Here is a 23,830-nt window from a genome sequence, read left to right on the forward strand (position 1 = left end):
ATTCAAAATTGAAGATCATTGACAAACTAGTAGAAATTCAAATGAAAAGGGGTATATTTTCCGGAGAGAATCATTTCTGGAAAGGAACGGTTTTGGCTTTCTACTTCATACAGAAAAAATGTGGGAATCTTCCAAAGAAATAATTAAGCATATAATTTCACAATAAACTCTTCACAAAAATGTGTATAGCATGCAAGGACACAAACTGGAAGAAAAAGCCCTCTCTAAACAACTACTTTCATATGAAGTTTGAATTTCACGAAAATTCGTTATGGATTCAAAACTGATTTCATTCACAGGATTGCTACACAATTTAGTGAATGGAAATGGTAAAATTTCACTTACATGAAACACTGTCATCGTCAATGGCGGACACTCAATTCATTCATAAAATTACGACTTAATGTCACGAATGAGTTGAATCTACTCATTTTATCGATGACAGTAAGTGATGACATTCATTCGCTAATTTGATTTATTCCCAGCTATAGGAATCTTGTTTTAATTGAAAGGTGTGAAAAATGTGTATATCAGGCAAAGACGCAAACTGGAAGGAAAAGCCCTCTCGAAACAACTACTACTTCAATACGAAAAAAAAACCTACCGCATGGATCACTAGTGGCCTGGTAAAATCAAGAGACGAACTCTATAAAACCCCGACTCGAAAATTTACTCAGGCATACGAAAGCCAACTAATATAAAAGTGAAACAGAAAAAAAATAAAATGATGCAAAAGCATTGTGGAATCCAGTGAAAAAAATAAGCTCGTCAGACAATAAAGGTAATATTGTTAAAGTATTGGTGGAGGGGAGAGAAATCACAAATTTAGCGAAAATATTTGACAAAATATTAAAAACTAGACTAACGGGGTACTCGGAAAGACACATCTTATCTAACATGTAAATCAGAATCAGAGAGGGCAAATCCACTCAAGATGCTATTACTTTATTAATAAGTGAAATCTATGAAAACGTCTGCAAAGAAAATCCCACGTTGTGTGTGTTTTTGGATCTAGAAAAGGCAGTAAGCAGTTAACGAAGGCAGTAGCAGTTAGTCATCCTCGGTTACTGGAAACTTTGCAGAACAGGCAGGAGTAAGAGGTACTGCATATGACTTTTCCAAGAGCTACCTGAAAGACCGTAAACAATATGTAAAAATAAATACAGAAAAAATCCTTGAAAAAATTTTTGAGTACGGAGTTCCACAGGGAACGGTCTTGGGTCCAGTTTTATTCACCATATATATTAACAATTTGTTCACTTCAAACCCATGTGGAAAAATGATAAATTTCGCTGATGACACAGCTATCGTATACCTTGGGGAAAACTGGATCGAACTGAAACAAATAGTTTAAAATGACCTCAAGAAAATGGTAACGTGATTTGACCACGAATTGCTGACGGTAAACTACAAGAAAACTACTTTTATATCTTTCGCCAATAGCAGGAGTGGTTCGGCAAATTTTGATAATCTAGTCATCGAATATAACACAGGAGAAACGTGCCAGATAATGCGTGTTGAGAAAACAAAATACTATAGGCCAATGTCTTAGGTGGGACGCTCATGTCAACTCTGTTACTCGCACATTGGGAGGCCTACTATTCAAATTTAAATCAAATTTAAATATATTCAAACAATTGTTAATTTACCACAAATGAGAATCATTTATAGTGCACTTATAGGTTGAGGTTGGTATACTTGGTTTGGGTGGAGTTGCGAAAACCCATCTGAAAAAATTGGAATCATTACAAAAAAAGTTCATAAAAATAATATACAAAAAAAATTCAACTTACCTTTCAGACGCTCTATTCAAAGAGGCACTACTCCTCGATATAAGGCAGCTCCACTTCATAGATGTTGTGTCATTCCAATTCAGAGAAAGAAACAAGCAATTTGTAGATCACCAATATTCCCCCAGGCACAAAACTAATGCAAATCTTAAAACAAATCCGGCTACAAGAACCCTAGCTCAAAAAAGCCACACTTAACTTGCAGCAAGATTATTCAATACCCTGCCAACTGATATTAAATATGGAATCAATAGCACAAAATTGTTCAGGACCAAAGTAAAAAACTATTTGCTTGGTTCAAATAGAATGGATATTCGTAATTTGATTGAATAATAGTTGAGTTGAAAGAATATGTTACCTATTTTGTTAGGAAAAATATGTGGTTCAAGGGTATATCAAAATAATTTAATATTTTTTTGGGAAAGACAGTTTTTGGCATTCTACTACTCCATCTGATACAAAAAAAGGGAAGATTCTCTCATCCCCCCAAAAACTTTCTTTCCAAAAAAAAATTAATCACTCCTAAAAATATAACCCCATCAATTCAATTTAATATTCTTAATAACTTTTACATTGTATTCAACTTATCATACTCCATAATATATGGGTATAGGATTGAAATTCTAAGTTTTCAGGTATAAAATATAAATGAGAGAAAAACTGATTTTTATTTCTCTCTTTTTTTCTTTATTACTCATTGTAATTCTTGAATAGGAACACTTTGTATGTATGTGTATGTATATGTATACATATATATACATATGTATAGATAAAACAAATTTTAGTTATATTAATGTATTACATAAGTTTTCGATATATTAATACATATAGAGATCATAACATGGACTACTAGATAAATGAAACCCCACGCGCAATCTATGATTTTTGTAGGTAATTAGTTCATTCTACACCAACATTGTATGTACCTGTAATATGTAATTGTATATTAGTTCAGTGTGGATAAACATTAAATAAACGTTATTATATGAACATTGAATTTCACAAACATTTCACAAACATCATACAGGATTACTCGACAATTTAGTTAATGTAAGAGGTGAAATTTCACTTACATAGGAAACTGTCATCACCAATAACAGACATCCGATACAAGAATCTACTCATGTCATCGATAACAGTACGTAATGACATTCATTCGCTTATTTGATTCATTCCCAGCCATAGGAAACTTTTTCAAATTGAAAGAGGTATATTTTAAGGAAATTTTAATTTTTTTGAGTGAAAGGTTTTGGCTTTCCACTCCTTCATCTTCATACAGAAAAAAAATATGAAAATCTTCCAAAGAAAGGGAGAAAACACTTACTTTATTTGTATATTTGTATGTGTGTTCGTATATATTTATACATATAGTAGACATTTTATGTTATCAATAGTCTTATCTCTGTTGTGAATCATTAATTAATAGTAAAATAACACATTATGTATAAATCAGTCGAAGTTGAGTGTTCCTAATACATTTTTTCTATATAGCATTGTTTTTATGATATTTTGTCCCAAAACTTATTGGCCCATACAGCTCTCTTCTACTAGGTTCTGTATGTATATTTAATATTTTCCCCATTTGAACATTACAAGCGGACCCGCTCCCGCTTCGCACGAGTGCAATGCTGAATAGACATATAAACGCGTGCGATTGCTGCTAATCATAAAATTCATGATGTGTAAATCATGCAGTAACTTTCAGACACAAACAGCCATTTTCATATAAATTTTGGGTTACATAAGATTCCTCTGGCTGGGATTAATTCAAATACACGAATGAATATTATTTACGTACTGTCATCGATGACATGGGTGGATTTGACCCATTCTGTGACAAAAAGTTGAAGTTTCATGAACGAATTGATTGTTTTTTCTTTTGTTTTCCGTATTTGGTACTGAAGGCAAGTGTCTTATAACGAAACACCCAGGTACCTACCAGTGAGAAGTTCCACTTCCTTCATTGATTATATTGTGTAAGAATCCTGTGAATGATATCTGATTCGATTCCATATAAAAGTATTTGTTTCGAAAGTATTTTTCATATGTAATTCAATATTTATGAGAAGGGCTTTTTCTTCTAGTTTGTGTCTGAAAGTTATTTTTATGTATGATCTACACATTTTTGTCTAGAATTGATTGTTTGAAATTGACTGATTCCTTTCTCTCTTAGGAGGATTGCCACATTTTTTGTATCACGAAGGAGAAATAGAAAGCCAAAACTTCTTTTTCCCACAAAGTAACGCTTTATTGCTCAAAAGTGCTTCTCAAATCAGCCATTATTTCTCGAGGATAGTAGTAAATGATTATTGTGGGTTTTGAGGGAAAAACAAAAGATTCTTAAACAGTGAAGTTTGAGGTGTTCTGAGTTGAACGTCAAAACGAGAGCAGCCACAGTTCATCGCGTATTTCTGATATGTACCGCTTTCAATGGAATCAAATGTGCCAATTCCAGTGGAAGTATATATAGAAGAGAGACAAATCTCCAACCTTTCTTCGATGGTCCAGACTATCTAGGTTGCAAGTAATGTTTGCGTCTCCAATTCAGGGTATACTTGTGGCGGAGCTCCATAAATGGGAATAATACTCCAAAAGAAGTTTGATCTGAGCTTTATAAAGCATCAAAAATTGCTAAGATGTGTACAGTTTTCTGGTTAGTAACAGTCTTCCAAGCTTTTGAGGAGGAGCCTTTGCAATTCCAACCACATGATTGTGCCAAAACAAATTGATGTCCATTTTAACCCCCAACAATCTCATCGAAGCAGAAAGCGGCAATGTCCAACCTGACATTATTATATCCGGTTCAGAGACATTCATCTCTTTGGAGAAAACCGAAGCCTGGGTTTTTGTTGTATTGAATTGAACCTGGTTACTTTCACCCCAATTCTAAATTACTTCCAAATCATCATTAAGATGTTCAACCTCCTACTGCTGGTGAAGATATGCATCCGCAGCCGATGTGCTACATCCTGCTGAAATTAGATCATCTGACGAGCCTCCAGAATCAACTAAAAATTCTTCCGACACTCTTGTTGGTAAATTAATGTAACGGGGTCAGTTCAAAGAACCATGGTAGAAAAATGGACCAATAATTATGCCTCTAACTAGACCACACCAAACATTATTACTAAATCGTCTTTACGGATTGTGGGAATGGACTATTACACATCCCACAATTTGAAAAATTAACCTCATCACTCCATATATTATTTCAAAAGGAGATGGATCTTGTCTGCATTTATTCATAAACCACCGACAAAACCCCAATGGTCTGAAAATACTGAAGCATATTGATACGATTTTCAACCGTATCAATATGACGCTTTTTGATTCACAAATGAGTATTTTTTGTTCTGTACAGAAACGGCTTCAATATTTTGATTCACAAAATAAATACGGCTAGTGGAATGTCTTTAAGATGGAACTTATCGTTTTGTGAATTAATACCAAATAGCTCTGTGGTGTCAAGTGAGTGGTACGACATGATGATCACGGGTTTCATGAGTTCAAATACCAGCGCAATTTTTTTTAATTACAAGATATTTTGTCATTCGTATGGAAAATCATGAGATTTTATCTGCCAAAACGAAGAAATATTTTCTATAGTGAAATGAATAAATATTTCCACATAAGTTGGTCATTTTCAACTTTAGAAAGAAAGATGATATGAGCTTTGTTGTTCAGAATGTTCCTACGGATCAAAATGCATGTTCCATTTAAAAAAATATCATTTTATGATATATTTTGAAAACGCGACTGACAATTTTTTTGTTTTCGGCCATTGAAAATGCTACTAGTTTGCCCATTTAACCGATTCGTAGCATCAATAGTAACGGAGTTGACAATGGTGCGGACATACTTTGAAACATCCTGTATAGAGGTCTCCTGATGAATAAGTATGTATATTTTCTGGACGTAACAAGAATTGTCATTTTATTAAAAAAATTTGTGGTTCGCGTAGTAATCCCTACTCGAATCTCTTCAAAAATGTTATAATTGGCCGTTTCTCCAACAAAAGTATTGAGGTCACATCTACAGAAGTGTCCTAGAACTCTATACTGGATTGTTAGCCACTGTGAAATTAACCGTATTTATTTGAATAGTTCTAAGAGTAACAATACAATACAACACATTTATTTCCAAAAAGACCTGCAGAGTACAAGGGTAGGGTAATACGTCGTATTTACAGTTTCATCAATATTCAACGAAAGTCATTTTTTGTGAAAAAAAAATCAGTTTTTTATCGCCCTTTTTTGGGTATTTGTTACCTTCCACAATCTGAAAAATACAAAAATCATAATAAAGAACTTTATACAAGTGTAGAAGAGTATAATAAATTGCCTTCACAAAAGAGCTAAAACGATATGCAATTCAACTGAAAATTTCAATAAAGAAATATCATTAATTGAATCTGTTTTGAAAGATAACGCTTATCCAGATCCGTTCATAAATTCAACTATAAATGCAATAGAAAATGAAGAGTCAATTAAAAACCAAACGAACATACAAACAGCTTCACAAATTCAACAACATCCAACTCAACAATTACCGACTCAACATCCACCGACACCTTTCACAACTAACGTTATACCTTACATTCCAAGACTATCTGAAAAAATAAGACGATTTGGAAATAGGTATGATGTTAGAACTACTTTCAAAACAAAAAAAACACTGAGATCTATACTCACACATACAAAATCCAACAACACTGAAGAAAAAACAAAAAATTGTATTTATGAAATACCTTGTTCTTGTGGTAGAAGTTACATTGGTGAAACCTCGAGACCGTTGAAAGTGCGTGAGAATGAACATCGAGATTACATAAAAAATAGACGTCAATTGTCTATTTTTCTCTATCTAAATTGTCAGAACACATTTTAAAATCAGACGGTGAACATCGAGTGGAATGGAATAGGACAAGAATGATTACCAATGAGCCTCACTCTAAGAGACGTAAGCTAAAAGAATCAGCGTATATTCTCATATCTGGAGAGAATTGGGTAAATTTTCGTTATGTGGACACCCGGCGATTTTAAAAAATTTTTTGAGTGTACTTACGTATTTTGATGCGTAGATTACGAATACGAAAGAAAAAAGCGGCGCTCTCCCTTATTTAAAAAGATACGGCCCTTCAAAGTTCAGAAAAGGGCAACTTCTCAGCCTTCTTTTTCACTAAATAAACTATTTAAAAACACAAGCATTTATTCACTAGGTCACTTTTACACCTTATTCCTCCTTCTTTAACACTTTTCACTTCAATAATCAACATTTTTCTTATAAAAAACTTAATTTAAAAACGAATGCTTCTCCTGGTGACATTATTCTATTTTTAGGTTAGTTACTAGTGACATTTCAGAAAAAAGCGGTTGGTATTTGCCGTCGCCTACTATTTCAAATTCATAATACAACACCAAAAACCAATTTACGATCTAAAGAATGAAGGTAAAAAACATTTGAATTACTTCAGGAATATGGACTGCATCAGTCCTACCAACCATATCATTAACCTTAAAAACGTAAAATACAGTGATATGTAACCAAAAAGCAGCTCCGTACATTTTTTAACATTTTTATTGGAAAAATGTTGATTATTGAAGTGAAAACTATAAAAAAAGGAGGAATAAGGTGTAAAGGTGACAAAGTGAATAAATGCTTGTGTTTTTATATAGTTTATTTAGTGAAAAAAAAGGCTGAAAAGTTTCCCTTTTCTGAACTTTGAAGGGCCGTAACTTTTTAAATAAGGGAGAGCGCCGCTTTTTCTTTCGGATTCGTAATCTACGCATCAAAATACGTAAGTACAGTCAAACATTTTTTTAAAATCGTCGGGTGTCCACATAACGAAAATTTACCGAAATGGCAACAAACTGATATCGGAGAGCACCTTGTATTACATCGAATGTTTCACCTGTCAATCAACAACATTGACATAATTTCACATCGAATGTTTCACTTGTCAATCAACAACATTGACATAATTTCATATTTCAAAACTCCTTTGACATCTGTCGAAGAAGTAAAGAAATAAATAATCAAAAAGGATAACTGCCAATATATTAGAATTTTTGTTCATTTCTGAAGACGGAGGCAGATTTTGGCCTCCGAAACGTTAAGATAAGTATCGTATTATTTCTTAACAATTTTTTTGATAGGTAAAATTGTTAAATACAACAAGTTACTGATAAATAGAAGATTTTTCTTTGTAAAAAATGCTTTGATTTTTACGCAGTATCTTATCGGGGTAAACTACACTTGTATAAAGTTCTCCATTATAATTTTTATATTTTTCAGATTGTGGAAGGTAACGAATACCCAAAAAAGGTCGATAAAAAAGTTTCAACAACTACTGAGACAGGAATATCCATACCTACCCTATCTATTCAATTCATGTCGCTACGAAACGCATTGTTGATCAGTTTCAGAATGAGAGAGTGATACCACGTAAGCCGATATACCCTTGCATTGCAAGAAGCGAGTGCCGAAACAGACGTCTAAGCACAGATCTGATTTGGAAATCATTGAGGCGGATTGAAAGATATGTTTGTTCTGCATTATACACGAGGCGTGTTTGTTCACGAATTAGAGGAAATCCTGATATACATAGAGCCGTTAGTTCATTGTGTAAAATTATCTGCTAGTGCTAGCAGATATCGGACAGTGGAATATTGAGTGATGGTGGATTGTACGAGATGATAATGATGAAGGGGAATTCCCAGCTCAACTGATAAGAAAAGAGGTCAATCTATCTATCAATATCAAAAATAAAGTATGCCTATGAAATGGAAAATATTACGTTGACACGAGTAAGTAAGTAAGTAAGTACTTCAGTAAGTAAATGTATTCAATTCAGTTATAAGACAAAATACATAGTCGTCTATGACAAAAGGATAAAAAAAATAAAATAAAATAAATGAATGAAGATACATGAAATTTAGAGATTATAAAATTTTAATGAAAGTTACGGCTACCTAAGCAAGCTTTTATTGTGGCCAGCAAACTAAATAGTATATATTTTCCTGTATAAGCAAACATAGTGAAGAGAGTATAGAAAGGAAGAGATATAAGAAGATAGAGGACGAGAAAGAGAGAGAGAGCGAGAGAGAGACAGATCTCTCTGTGATGCGCTATGAAAGACAACTCCAATAATAGATATTTCTTATTCAAGTATTTTGAATTTGAGTTTGTTTCTTATGCCTTCCAATGATTCAGGTAGAGTTTGGGTCCCAGATGGGTTATACATTTTTAATTATGGGTGAGTCTGCATAGTGGAACATTCATGGTCTTAACTGTACTGTTACGAGTATTGAAAGCATGCTGTACAAATTCGATTGAAGAATTTGCAGTCCATAATAAACTCTGAAAAATGTAAGCTTTTCCAACACCGAATATCCCAGTTTCATCTTACAACGACTGGGTACAATACCTCCGATCTATTTTCATCATGATTCTTATTAATGAATTTTGAATCACTTTTAAGTTAATTAGCGATGTCTTGAAGGTACCACCCCATACTATTATACAGTAACGTATTATGTAGTTAGCCAAGGCATCAAACACCATCAGTATCATTTCCCTGTTTAGTATATTCCTGAAGCTGATAAAATTTATATATTAATTTACGTAGTCTAGCTACTGTATAATCAATGTGTGCATTCCACCGAAGAGATCGGTCCACTAATACCCCTAGGTATTTTATTGTATCTGTTGTTTGTATAGAAGTACAGCTACAATTGGGAACGTTTGCACAAGATGTTTTATGGATTTTTATGATGCTTGTAGCTGGTTGATCTCTAGTTGTTGGAGCAAATGCAATAAATTTGGTTTTTTCAACATTGACACTCAATAAATTAGAACTCAACCAGTTGAAAATCGTTTTGATGCCTATTTCAGACTGGGTGTATACTTCTTCCCACGTTTTTTCAACAAAATTGATAGCCATGTCATCAGCAAATGAAGTTATTTCACTATCAAAATCAGAAATTTTGAAGATGTTGTTCATATATATCATAAATAAGATGGGTCCTAATACAGTTCCTTGGGGTACGCCCCGAGTAATTTTTAGTGGGTCGCTCAGAGACTCCTTTACCTTGACAATCTGTGTTCTATTTGTCAAATAGTCTTAAAATTTTTTCAAAGCAACACCCCTCACACCAATGTTAGCTAAACGTTGAAGGAGTATATTATGATCCACTGTAACAAATGGCAAATCCAAAAAGACAGATATGCATTTGTGTTGATTTTGAAAACAGTTGTTGATTTGGTTAACAATATCAAAAACTGCGTTTTCTGTTGATCTGTCTTCTAGAAAGAGTATAACTCTATTTTTGAGACATTTTTCGAATATTTTAGAGAAGTTATTACTCATAGTTATGGGTCAAAAGTTAGTTACTAATTTTTTATCACCAGACTTAAAAATCGGTATTGTAATTGAGTATTTTTCCTACAGTAAATATTAAATTCAAAATGTGACATATGCGATCTAGAAAGTACTTGTGGAACTTTTTGATAAGGAACACAGATATCTTATCGGGACCAGGAGAAGTTTTATTTTTTAATGCGGAAATGATATCGATCAAGTCGTTCTTGTGACTGGGTGTAGGAATATTGAATTGGTGATATCATTGCGGCTTTCTAAAACGGGGCATATAGGCTTTTCTATTTTACTTGCCATATCTTCACCAATTCTGACAAAAAAATTATTGAAAAAATTCTCTTTTTCTTCATCTGATAGGAATTTATGTTTGTTTTCATCTTCAATATCATAACTAGAAGACTTATTTTTTTCACTGTTAGTTATTTCATTTACATTCTGCCAGACTTTCTTTTAATCATTTTTAGCCTCTAATATTTTGTTACTATAGAAATTGTTTTTAGTTTCTCAGATGAGTTTTGTCAGGAAATTTCTATAAAGTTTATACTCATGTCATCCACGGTTTCAATTTTGTGTGTTTAGTTAATTTTTTTTTACTTCTGTACAATTATCAATATGCTTTTCTAGTTCAACAATAAAGGTATTGTATGCAGATTCTGGATCTCTGGATTGCATGATAGACTCCCAAGTCTCTTTTTTCAGTGATTTCACGAGCTTATTACAATTAGTGACAGTGTATGAGTTTTCCGTGCAAAAATCGTTTTTTTTTTATTTTTATCAAGTTTTACCGGTAACAGTATCATGTAGTGATCGGTTATATCATATTTGAATATATAAGGATTGATTTTTATGTTATATTTTTTTGAAATTTTCACATAACCGTGGTCAATTAGGCTTGTAATGTTAAAGATTTAGGGGTACGATATGACTCAACCCTGTCGTTCAAAAACCACATTGGAATGGTAGTCTCGCAGGGTTTACCGAGTTTTGGTTTTGTTTTGAGGCGAAGTGAATATTTTAGAAATTATCGAATAGTCATTCAGATATATAACTCTCTGGTGAGACCTAAACTCGAATATTGTGCAGCCGTTTGACACCCGTATCATTTCATATACAGAAATAATTTGGAAAAAATTCAAAATATACTACTACGGCATTTGTATTCTAGGAAATATGGAGTCTACCCAGATTATTATCGTGTGAGAACTAACGATCTCTGAGAATAATTTGAAATGTTGAGTTTAAAGAATAGAAGGTACTTGTACAATGATTTTCTCGTGTAATTAGGTTACATCTGTATGAGAATAAATAAATAAATGAATCAATAAATACAGTCTCTTCCTTCATTTTCATAGAGATCACATAATATTATTTTCCATTACGTCACCCAGATGAGAGATTTCTGAATACAATTAGAAAGCTTCTGAGATTACTGTCTCTTCTCTACAGGTTAGAAAAATAAAATGCATGGCATAAAATATAAAAATACAAAATACAATACGTGTCATAAAATATAAAATAAAAAACAGGTTATCACTGTAGAATTCATGGATCGAAAAATAAGCTTCTTTGAATAAAACTTCTTCAACTGTACTTCGGAACTTTTTGATGTCTGTTCTATTTTTTAGAATGGTAGAAATGTGATTATATATTCAACGGGGTAAACTAAAAAGTTTGCCCTTCTACACTTGTATAAAGTTCTCCATTATAATTTTTATATTTTTTCAGATTGTGGAAGGTAACCATTACCCAAAAAAAGGTCGATAAAAAAGTGATTATATACTTTCATGAATCAGAGAACGCTGAGTTAAGGCGAATTTTGGAATAGGTAAGTAAAGCATATAGTTCTGTCTGGTGTTGTGACAATTTGTTCCGGGAGTGTACATGCTAGTTTATTTTTGTGAATTATATGTCCATTATGTATAAACAGGTGACAGTTAATATTTTGTGACTAATGAATAAAGACTTGCAGTGCTCTCTCGGCTTAGACTTTGTAAGGTATCTCATTCTGCTTCATTCTGAAGCACGAATATCGTATTCTTCAACACTAAATGGCCCCAGAAAGCTATTCCATAGTGAATATGAGACTCGATCGATCAATGCAAAGTAAGCCATTCTAGCTATAGTGTACCCTAATTCATTTGAAAACACTCTGATAGCATAACATCCACTAGATATTTTTTTACTTGAATAGGATACATGTTCTTTGAAAGATTATTCATTGTCTATGTGTAAGCCTTGTAATTTAGTGTGCTGTTTGTTTTCTATGTAGTGGTTATCCAAATCTAAATCGTCTAGTGTACATTTGAAAAACTAGTTTTGTTTGGTTTTGTTGAAGCATAATGAGTTCACGTTACACCAGGCTTGAATGTTTTGAATATCTATTTTTATCATATTTGATAGCTGATTAATTTCTTTATTACACCATGTGATAGTGGTATTGTCGGCAAATACAGTAAATCGTTATGCGATTTTAATGGTTATTAGGTCATTTGAATATATTAAAAACAACATTGGTCTTAAAACAGACCCGTGAGGTACTCCATGTTTCATGTCACTGAGATTAGATTCTCCACTTGATGTTTTCACCACCTGTCAAATATGAACCAAACAAGGTCAAATTCGTTCCTCTTATCCCATAATGGTTGAGCTTCCACAGCAGTGTCTCATGATAAACGCAATCGAAAGCTTTCGAGAAATTAAAAGACACTGCTGCAAAAGCCTTGCCATCATTTATGTATACATTCTGTATATAGTCTTTTTTCACCAATCTTATTTCGACTCCATCATCACTATTACTATTACTATTAACGATAATGTCTCGTTTATGTGTATTGTTTCGTCAAAAGAATAATCAGTACTCTTGTACTATGTTTGCATGTAACACTTCACTACTCAACACATATTCACAAATCAACATTATACTTCAATCAGAGTTTACGTTCATCGCACCATTTGGCTTTCTTCGCCTCCTAATTTCGCACTCCAATTCGAACTAACCACCTCAAACTAACTTGCAGTCCCATGCATTTGAGACATATTCCCGAAAAATGTGTATTTTTTTTATTCGAACTCCTTGGAATTTGCGCGTGACGCGGTAATGCCCGATAATTTGTTTTTTGCCAATGGCATGTGCAACGTCTATGGCGTGACAATATTCCTTTATGATCATACCTGAAGATTCAGTCGTCATCAGGAGACGACTCAAAGTCGTCTCCACAATGTATTATCACCCTCAGATGTTAGAACGGTAAAACCATCAATGAGTACGTGTTTCGAACCTATATAGTATAAAATACTCAAATGGAGAAAAAAAATGTTATAATGGAGAAAAGAAAATTGTCACATGTTACCAATGAATAAATGGTTGAATTGGCATGTTAATAGTAATGAATTTTTTATATATTCAGTAAACGACAGAAGTGTATAACATCTTAGCTATAAATGATTGAAGTATGGGAGGCCCGAAGCCTGTATATCCATTAATTAACATTAAAATAAAAAAACGCCGCATGAAAAAGAATTCAAATGAAAGAGATCCAAACTGAATTGAATGAAAAAGGAGAATCAATTGTCAAAAATATATAAAGAAACAACATCGAGATGACATAGAACAGTGACAAGAGATCTGCAAACACAGAACACAACAGAAGAAGGACCCCTCCACATACATATCAACTCGTGTTCTGAGCAAACAAATCCTATACCATCTATACATGCCATCTTGTCACAATAATTTGTGAAAGTAGGTAATCCTATGAGATTAATATGATTGGAAGAACAATTGTTCAAATCAGCACCACCATACGAGACAGCCCATACAAGGAATGATGAGAAGATATCAAACAACTGGAGTTGATCACCAATCAACTGTACAACCATACTGACAAATGAATAAAATGAGAATGTTATGGGAAATCAATACAGAGAAAATTGAGTTGAAATAAATAGAATTGAAAAACTTTTGGCAATCAAACTGTACTTGTTCAATAATAGAGATAACATTAGGAACTCTGATTTATGGGAGATTCATGGGATCTTGGTACTTTATCTTCAGTGTTGACTAACAATTTGGAAATAGGATTCATAGTATAAAATGAAAAATTGATATTATTACAGTACCATCTTAGAATATTTGAAATATCTTGAAAAACTTTACCCAAATAGGGAATAGAACAATATATATTGGAGTTGTCGGTAGAGATTAAACTACGACTAAGAAATGTATTTCTGTGTTTGTGTGATAGATTCTATCAATTGGATGAGCAGGGAAACCATTACTATGACCTATTTGTCTAATAATATTCAACTCTATATCGTGACATTGAAATATTAAATAATCTGTTGAATAATGAATACGGGTGGCAAGAAGGAAAAGGTATTACTGAATCAGTATGAGTAAGTTTGGAAACATTAATATCAATCAATGAATCTAAGAAAAGAAGAGAATTGTCTTCTGTTAATTCCATAGTGACTCTTATAGAAGGGTGTAAGGAATAATTAAATTCTAACAGAAGATATACTCATTGATAATTACCATTGAAAAGAACAATACAATCATCAACCTATCTGTACCAAAACAATATTTGATAGTATGAAAGAAAAACTTGGAGGTTATGTTCTAAATCAGCCATGAAAATCTCTGCTAATAGAACTATCCATAGCTAGACCAGAAATCTGTGAAAAATATTCATTATTGAACTGGAAGACATTTTGTTGTGAAACGATATTTAGGAGAGAACATAAATCAAGGACATGAAATGACAAAGAATCTGCTTCAAATAGTAATTTCCTAACTAATCTAATACAATCTTCGGGAACAAATTACTAATGTTCAAAGACAACAGAATAGAATTAGTTGGTAAAACCATATCTTTGATTTTTTGAGTAAGATAAGAATTTAACAGAGGACGAGGGTTGTTGAGATGCGTAATGTCTTCAATAAGTGAATTCAACCAAAAAGCAAGCTTGGAAGCAGAATAATAGCAATAAGTCTAGTAGGGATACCCACTTGTTTGCTCAGAATACGAGTTGATATGTATGTGGTGGTCCTTCTTCTGTTGTGTTCTGTATTTGCAGATCACTGTTCCATGTCATCTCGATTTTATTTCTTTATATATTTTCGACAGTTGATTCTTCTTCCTCATTCAATTCAGTTCGGAACTCTTTCATTAGAAATCGTTTTCATGCGGCGTTTTTTTATTTTGATTTAAAACAGATTTTGAACAGACAGAAACAGATGTCATTGTGACCGTTCATCCATTGGTAACATGTGGGAATTTTTTTTCTCCATTATAAAACATTTTCTTCTCAATGTTAGTATTTTTTACTTCATTGAATTAACTTTTGTGATGTTATTTTTCTTTTACTGTGGAATTTCCAAATAATTAGCTGATTATGAACCTGTATAGGTTCGAAACATGAACTCATTAATGGTTTTACCGTTCAAACATCTGAAGGTGACGATAAATTGTGCAGGCGACTTTGAGTTTTTATGCTTCGCAAATTTACTGCACTTCACTTTGAGATATAATGGACTCCTACCACAGGTTGAATAATGGTAGCTGTATGTCATAATTCATAATATATTCTCTCATAAAAATACAAATCAATTCAAAGAACTAAGTTTATAAAAAAAAGGAAAGAAGAAAAAAAAATCACATCAAAGGTGCTGCTTCGTTCCCTCCTGTTCATAAAAGAGGACATATGCCTCATCGCTCACAAGTGATTTTGGCAAAATTGGAAACACGTGTGAATCGTTGTATTCATGCCACGTGCCACTATATGGGTGTCTGCAATATGCTGTGTGATGTCCGTTGTAAGTAGTCCCACTGTGATTTGAAAGTGCATATAGATTATAACGACAAGGAGCCACATTGTTTGCTGCATAACTGCTCATAACTAATCCATCTGAAGAAAAGTTAATGGAAACATTCAATTTGCCTCTGAATCTTTCCGTTGGAGAGAATCTTTTCAAATGAATTACTAAAATACGGGGAAACTTATAGATTGATAAGGACTTTGTACATTTTCTCCTTTGCTTGCACCTCAAACACATTCGTTTTTCATCTCCATCCAGAGTTTCTTCTCTTGTGAAAGAATCCAAGCAATGTGACAAACTCAATTGGCCAGTTCTTTGTGGTATGGGAAGAGACAAATCCCAGAAAGGATCAAAGGTTACTGATGAGTGTCCACAATGTGTGCACTTCATAGTGGATTTTAATTGACCAATGAAATAGTCTACAATCTTGAAGTTGTTCATATTCAAATATCTCTGCCAGGATTCTTGTGTTTTCCGTTATTGCTCAATTTTTCGTCCATCTCAGTAAAGATCGGTTCAGGTTTCTCAGTAATTTTGTTGAGGTCCTCATGTGAACCTTGTAAAAGATATCGAAGGAATTCGTGGGCGTCTTGATGGGCAGAACCCATGAATCGAGGGGCAAATCTTTGAATCTGATTTTTGAAGTAGACTGTGTTTATTACTCTATCAGATGAATATTCTGACCACAATTCCTTGATAATTCATAATTATCTAAAATTTTCATACTAATATACACTATTCCATTGAAATATCTACTCTTCTTCCTGAAAATCAGAAATTCGTACCTACCCATTCTGTCGTAACCCGCACAATGTTTGTACGGAATTCCGTCGTTCATATTTTCTACTCCATTATTCAGTAACTCCACCCAAAATAGATTGTGATTTTCATCAAAAATACACCTACCCAACATAAAATGGCTCAACGTTTCCATCAAAGTTGAAGAGAATTATGTTTGACTACTTACAATGAAATCCCCTTTTATTATGGAGCAATATTGGATAACATTGCCAACAACTTGATCTTCCCAACAAAGTAGTGGAAAATGTACAAACATTGTTTCATATTTACATAGGTAAGCACTTTGAGAATTGAATTACAGGATACGCAAGTACAAAAAGCATATTTAGTGTTTGGGAACTTAACCAAAAATATATTGAATGTACGTGTGTGTTCAAAAAATAAGATGAATGTCCAAATTTGGCGGGCTACGTACATTCGATTTTTTTTTTTGTTGGTGAACTCGTTTCGAATAAATTTTCAGTTTCAGCTGTTTAGTATGTTTAGTTTGTTGGTTAGAAGCATAAAAGTTAGAAGTGTTTTGCATGTTCTGCGATTTTCTGCTATCGATAAAATGAATCAAAGAATTTGCATGAAATTTTGTGAAAAAATGGAATTGAGTGCTCAAAAACATTTGAAATATTGACAGGGGCATACAGTGATTGTACTCCGAAAACGATTACGTGTGCTACAAGATTTTCACATGAATAAATATTTTTTTGAAACAATGAAAATTCACATTAATTTTTGAACAGAGCACATATTTTATCTACAAAGATAGATCCAAAATTTTGTCTAATGGTAATATCCATGAAAAGAAATATATACTCGCAATAGACTATAGACCAGAAAAATTCACAGGTAGTAAAGAAACTCATGTACGAGATTCGCATATTTTCGTTACACTGACTTTTCTTTAAGAGCAAAAATTTTGGGCACGACTATTATTTCAGAGATATTAATTTTGGAGGCTGCTACAGCTTCTTCATATCATCAATTAATATTCATTTGCTGCGTTTATCTACTACCTAGCGATACACAATATAGGGCAATATTCTCTTCACTTGCAAACACCATTGACTTTCTGCAAATCAATCATCCCAGTGCCGAAATTTATATATTCGATGACTTCTATAACCACAATATCAAATGACTCAAATTGTCAAGTATAAACGGCAAACAAGGTCGCGAAGCTGAGGCTTTTGCAATAAGCAGAGGACTTACCCAGATTATGAGCGAGCCAACTAGGATTCCTGACCGTGATGGAGAATACGCTAGTCTTCTGGCTCTATACCTAACAACCAATACAGAAATTAACACAGTCACAGGTCTCCATTGGGATCATCTGAACACAAACTCATTTCAGTGTTGAGTGTATTACCGATAAATCTTGAGGAACAATCTAAGCTGCGCAAATTTTGGCATTAGAAATCAGCTGAATGGGAGAATCTTCAAGATCCAAACTATATATTTGTTTCAGCTCTAAAGATCCATCAACTTCTGAAGTCACGGAAGTTATTCTATCATCCATGGATGCAAATATTCCTTTCTCAATGAAACGACATTCTAACGGGAAACCTTTGTTCAACAAAAATTGCGAGCAAGATGAAGCCTCCAAAAATTCTGCCTACCGGTAGTGGCGCAAAAATCCCAGTGCTGAAAAACGAACAAGGTTTGTTTATGCTCGCAACATCTGCAAACTCAGGATGAATGTAAGCAAACAACTTCACAATCAGAAAATTAGGGTGAACTGCTTGCCAATCCCAACGGGTCGAGATCCTTCTGGTCGGGAGCTAATGCTGTTAATCAGAACTCAACAAAATCCACAATTCCACCAATAACACAAGCGGATGGTTCAATCGCAACAACAGCCATAGAAAAAGCAAATCTACTCGCTGAACAATTTTCTGGGAAAAGCACCACCCACTATTTCCACACTAGACTCCATAATGCCCGAAATTACTTCTCGACAGCGTCTAGTCAGGCGAATTTTGAAACAGCTCAATATCAAAAAGGCGTATGGCCCTGAGGAAGTGCCTGTCATCGTACTCAGAAATTGCGCAAATGAACTCACACCAGTATTTTGTAGACTTTTCAATCTGTCTTACAGAAAAGGGGTTTTTCTTTCTATTTGGAAGATTGCTCGCGTTCAGCCAATTCCCAAAATGTGCAGTGATATCAAAAATCATGAAGGAAATCGTAAACCACCATATCCTCAAATATTTGGAAGGCTGCAACATCTTGAGCGATCATCAATATGGCTTTCGGAAACAAAGATCTATAGGCAACCTTCTGTCGTATGTCATTTTTATTTGGGATAACGCAATCAGAAACATGGTCAATCAAGAGTTGCTGCGCTTGATATTTCTAAGGCCTTTGACCGTGTGTGGCATGAGGGTTTGCTAGCCAAACTTCGATGCTATGGCTTGTCGGATAATTTTTGTGTATGGCTCTTCAGCTTCCTTAAAGAACGTTCCCTGCAAGTGGGCGTCGATGGATATCTTTCGAATACTCTCACCATCACCGTTGGTATTCCCCAGGGATCCATATTGTCTCCCACCCTCTTTTCATTGTATATCAACGACTTATTGGAAAAACCAAAATTCTCAAAAATATTATTGCCTTGATACGAAAACATTGTCAGGTTGTGATTCTATATATTTTATCATCTGATGAAATATATAGTTTCAAAACCTGACAACAATATTTTCGTTTTAATACAATTATATTTCTGAGAACTCGGTGCTTACTACTATGGAATTTGAGTTTTTTCGTAGGTTCTCAAACCATTCCTCAGAATACAACCACAAGTTCCGGAATGTAAACAATAAGGAAATTTTGCACTTCGCAAGCAAAGGCTGGAAACCATTCATTTGAAATCCTTGGACATTCATAAGCAGTAGCATTGACCATATCGATCTGTGTATTACTGAAGTTCAATTCCAACACCAAACGGTTACTTCTATCACATCAACACGTATTTCAATCACCAAGTGATCATCTTCAAGAGGAAGATTAATGTTTGTTCAAATCTCCTCTTGAGGATGATCACTTGGTGATTCAAACACGTGTTGAGGTGTTGAAAATGAAGGTTTGGTGTTGGATTAACCTCCAGTAATATTCATTACTACATCAAAGGTTCAAAACGGTCCATCATAAGTACATATCGACCTGGTCTACTCACCGGTTTTCAGATCAACGTACCCACATTGTCACAGATAAACAACGTCTTTTATCACCTATAGTGGTGTACAGATATACATATAGGAGTTGATTTTGTTGTTGTGTTCATTCGAAAATGTCATCATAGGATGAAACTATAGGAATGTTAGTTGAACATACAAGTAGTAGAGAGACATGGAAGTTTTATTTCTCATTTTTCATGATGATCTCCTACCACGTACATCCATCAATCAATATAACATTAAATTATTCTCATTTCCTACTGAGTAGTCTACCTTCGACGTTTAAGGGGAGCGGGCGAACTTCACCCGCAAGTTAAAATCCACCAAGCCGTACTAGATAATTAAAAGTCGTTTCCAGAATTGGTAGCGAGACTCTCTATAACCCCTTTCACAAACAACTCCTGTCCACATCATACAAATTTTCCGAACTGCTACATCACACCGGCAAACTTTGTTGTAGCTAATATTCCCGGCGAAGCCCTGTCGCATCCTGTTGCTGTGATCCTAATATAATTATTTAAAGCCGAAAAGTCATGAAGTTGAGTCCGTTTTATGAGCCCATAAAGATGTCAGGATGTGTAGCGACCCGCATGAGGCTAACCTGACGGGATAAACCATGCATTCGGAGGCAAGCAACCAACGCTAGCGTCACAGTCCGTACATATTCGCACACCGCTGCATCTAACATTTAATTATCCAATTGGAAAGGACCACATGGAGGTCCAGTTGCGGGGGTGCCATCTCGTAGATATGTACTGGAAACTTATGGTATCATATTCCATCTTTTTTTGTAAATTATTCATACTTTCCACTTTCGAAGTTAATATTACTCGTTTTTCTAAATAACTGAGCTGGAGAATTATGTGTATAGGAAAATAAAACGTCAGATTTTCATTTTCAAAGTTGTTTTTGTTTGTTGGCACTCATTACGCGCCGTACAGTAGCTTGGTTTTTTTGAACGTGTTGTAGTTTTTATTATATCGGAGAAAAAAGTATTCATTTCGGGGTGAGTGGCGGGGGGTCACTGTCTCTCTCTTATGGGTGTTTGACAGTCCTCCGGTGCAGACCACACGGCACTCACCCAGTAAAGTTATCGGTCAACTACCCTATCCCGCATCTGCGGGCAACAGGCGTTGGCCGATTTCAAGCTAGATGTGTGGGAGAGGTGTCTCGCAAGAGCCCTCGGCGGTTACTCATCCAACGCTGGAAAGGTAGCTTTCCTAACATGAGTGCCCCTCGGGGTAACGTAAAGGTATGCGGTGCAGACCACACGGCGTACACCCAAAAGTCGTTGATGAACCGCCCTATCCCGCACCTATACGGGTAATGGGCGCGACATCTTCGACATATGATGTGTGGTAGAGGATGCTCGTGAGAGTCCTCGACGGTTACTCATCAAACGTTGGAAAGGGAACTTTCCTAACATGAGTTCTAGGGGGGAGGTGAGTGCCCGCTCGCGGCTGGAGGCTAGTGAGCCTCATCTCCAACTGGCGTTGGCCTCTTAGGGGCAGCGGCTCCGCTAGCGGGTAAAGGGATACAGGGCTGCGGTAATCCATTCATGGGTGCATTGCAGCCCCATTATGAGGCACTGGACGGCTTATGCTGTTCCGTGATCCTCGCCTGCTTCTGTACGGATCCAAGCGTTCGAGGTGTCGGAGCTTGCGGTCCTTCCGGGCTCTAGTATCCGAGTCTAGCCTTGGAGGGCAACAAGGCAGACGCTTGAGGTGTCGGAACCCGGATGGACGGAGCTACTAGTATCCGAGCTTAGGACCCCGGCCGGCCACTTCCGGGACCATATTCCTAATTGATTTGGCATGGCTGGCGGGGGCAGGTGTGCGACGCGAGCACTCTCTGGCGAAAGAAGAGCTTAGTTAACTTGTACGAACGTTCGGTCGAACGCTGCCGATGGTCCTGTCTCTTGGTTAGCCACACTAAGTAGATGTAAGGAAGCAATTCCGTGTTCGGTGAGCGGGAGGAAGCCCTGCGAAATCCTGTTGGTGTGGGGTGATGGGCGGTACCCGCAAGGATTTCCCGAAAATCCACCCCTCCACGCCCGATCGCATCCAACGCCAGGGTGCGTCTGGGGGGCCTAACCGGCCCCCCAGGCCCCCCGGTGCGGTCGTAACTATGACTAGTGAGTCTAATTGTTGAGCTCACTTTGAGGTGAACTCAAGGAACTATAGAATATGCGATATGATAAGTGAATACACATCAAAGTTGAATTCAAGGAAAGATTTGTGAATTATACCAATAGATATGGTACTAAAGTTCAACGAATACTCTCACCTTTTACCCATACAAACGAAATCGAAACAGATGTAATATATTCAACACAATTGTTGAGGAAATATGCAGAAATAGGTCGATATTCAATTCAATTCCAAAATTGCTTGAAAATGTCACACTATGAATCAATGTAGTTTCAAATCACGGAAATAGAGTATCATAATATGAAATACGGTGAAGATGTGGTCCCTCAAAAAATTTCCGAAGCACTTATTTACGTAGGATTCAATGCTGAAAGAAACTGATTTTTTCAAATGAGATATCAATAGTTATTGAAGGAAAACTATTTTTTTCAATGAGGCACTCATATTCCTGCATATCTCAATAAAGCTTGAAATTACCTTTCCAAAATTGTAGCACACTCGATATTTTGCTAGAGATGTAGACTTTGAAACGCACACTTTGATCAAATAGGCTTTAGACGGCGCGACGATAAAACAGAAAAAAATTGTTCAGTAGTAGCTGACAGTTGAACGATATTCTTGACCTGAAACAAAAAAAAAGAATTTATCAGTCTTGTGGAAAGTCACATCACTCATGGACTACTGGGATGTGGAGGTATATCTAAAAGTCACATCCATTCTTTTGAAGTCATTCAGAAACGATTTCTGAAGGGCTCGAGATATCCAAGTGATACACTTTATAAAGAATAGGGATCACTAGATGTAAGACAATTGTATTAAAAAAACTGTAACATAAGACAACATAAACACAAGAATCAGTCAGTGACTCTCACCCATGACTATAGTACTAGGCATCTTAAGCAGTTCCAATGTCCTCGTGTGCATGAACAGCTTACCTTCAAATATTCAACAGATACGTAATATCAAACAATTCAAAAGTGAACTAGTCAGATTTATAAAGAACTTACCTAGAGAGAGTGTTCATAATTTAATTTGATCCAATAACATAAAGCTTTTGCTTTATGTTATTGTAAATCATGAAATTTGAACCTCACACTACTAAAATATGAACTAGGCCCTTTCTGCATTGTACTCAATACATGTATTTTATTGTATTTTATATATTTCATATTATTCATTTATAGTCCGTTCATAATTTGTCGATAGCACAAAATGAGGGCCCAAGTCATAAAACGGTCGTAAAACTCGTAAAATCATAGGCGGAGGTTCCTGAGGTGTTTATTCATTAAATATGAAGTTGGTGTTTCGGCGTCTACGGCAGTAATTAACGTCTCTAATATTTATTTTGCGAATTTTGTGCAGTGCGTGAGTAACTTTTTTTCATATTCCTACAAACATATACGTACCTTTCGTTCCTGCTTGTTTTGTTTGATTGCTTGCGATGGCTTCGCAAACCTATTGAAATTGATGAATTTGCCAAAAATGGTATTCGAAGGAAAATTCACGAATTTTTTTACAAAAAAGAAATACCCAACTTAAACAAAATTTTACAAGAAGTTAGAGACGACCCGGATTTGCCTCATGTCGGACGAACCAAATTGTGGCAAGTTTTAAAAGAATTAAATTGCCGGTGGGAGAAATCAGACCGAAAATCACTTTTGATTGACCGGGAAGAGATAATATGTTGGAGAAGAAAGTATCTAAGATCTATACGAAAATTTCGGGCTGAAGGA

General features: G+C 35.1%; 1 long non-coding RNA gene across 1 annotated transcript; it reads left to right on the forward strand.

The window, feature by feature from the left end:
- The first annotated feature begins 7,758 nt into the window (after positions 1 to 7,758).
- Positions 7,759 to 22,067, forward strand: LOC141487627 (uncharacterized). The gene is made up of 3 exons (XR_012468471.1): positions 7,759 to 8,593; positions 11,890 to 11,989; positions 20,408 to 22,067. It is a non-coding gene; the product is annotated as an uncharacterized lncRNA (long non-coding RNA).
- The last annotated feature ends 1,763 nt before the right edge of the window (positions 22,068 to 23,830 follow it).

This window comes from Leptinotarsa decemlineata, unplaced genomic scaffold (assembly GCF_025532065.1).
Source record: "Leptinotarsa decemlineata unplaced genomic scaffold, Ldec_3_MD MMD2_P_RNA_scaffold_11, whole genome shotgun sequence".
Classification (NCBI taxonomy): domain Eukaryota; kingdom Metazoa; phylum Arthropoda; class Insecta; order Coleoptera; family Chrysomelidae; genus Leptinotarsa; species Leptinotarsa decemlineata.